Here is a 957-nt window from a genome sequence, read left to right on the forward strand (position 1 = left end):
CGCACCGCAGCGCGACTCCTGCTCTCCTCAGTCGGCCCCCGGCAGCGGCCGCAAGACGTCCGCGGAGGCCGGCGGGGCGACGGGCGGGTCCGGGCCGCCTTCCCCACCCAGGCCGGGCGCCGCGCACACACCGGCCGCTTGGACGGCGCGGCCGGACTCCGCAGCTCACCCGGCATCCGGGGGAGGAGGAGGCCAGCGGGCCGGACCGCACCCCTGCGAGTCCTCGACAACCGCCGCGGAGGACCGCCGCGCGACAAAGGCCGGAAGTGCGTCACGCGGACCGCCTCCCGGGAACAGCGCTTCCGGAAGCATTCCTTCTAGCGCGCCCGGAGGTCTCACGCCTCTGTGGTCGCCTCGCGAATCTCCTCCGCAGTGGAGTGAGGCGCGGCGAGGCGTGGTGTCTCCCCGGCGGGCAAGTGCAGTCACGGCGGGCTTAGAGTTTTGCACGTATAAACTCATTCATTCTAAATAGCAACGCTGTAGGTTCGGCGCAATTATCCCCATGGGACAAATGAGGAAACTGACGTGCATTCCCTCCGCCTTTCTTAGTGTCATTCCTGCAAAGAAACAGTTTTTGTGCATTTATTCAAGATATTTCAGGCTCCTTTTACGCTTTTCCTGCTCTAGACCTAGAACCCACCGTTGTTCCATGAAGCTCGGGTTCCTTTCAGCGGAGACGGTGTACAGAAACCAACGGATCCTCTCACTGGCACCAGGATACAGCTTTGTTCTAGGCCCTATCCACAATTTTATTTTCTTCGGAATTGTATACATTGTCTCCAATTCAAATACAATTTCAGTTTGTTTTGCCTTTTCCTTTCTGTTTTTCCCGAAAACCTGGTTCCTAACAGGTCCATATATATTCACCCAATTTGCTCTGTCTTGCAATGTAAACAAAATAGTTTCAAATTCACAGTGCCCGTGTCACTAGCAACAGTATACCTGCTGTGTGGAGTT

The 957-nt window shown here is 57.2% G+C and overlaps 1 protein-coding gene across 1 annotated transcript in view; it reads right to left on the reverse strand.

Moving 5' to 3' along the window:
* The window catches only part of LOC132017688 (zinc finger and SCAN domain-containing protein 12-like), a 34,964-nt gene extending 34,691 nt beyond the window's left edge, over positions 1–273 (reverse strand). The window contains exon 1 of the mRNA XM_059399634.1: positions 170–273. The gene's annotated coding sequence lies outside the window, so the exon portion shown is untranslated. The remainder of the gene's footprint in view (positions 1–169) is intronic.
* Positions 274–957: the final 684 nt, after the last annotated feature.

The sequence above is a fragment of the Mustela nigripes genome, chromosome 5 (assembly GCF_022355385.1).
Source record: "Mustela nigripes isolate SB6536 chromosome 5, MUSNIG.SB6536, whole genome shotgun sequence".
Lineage (NCBI taxonomy): Eukaryota > Metazoa > Chordata > Mammalia > Carnivora > Mustelidae > Mustela > Mustela nigripes.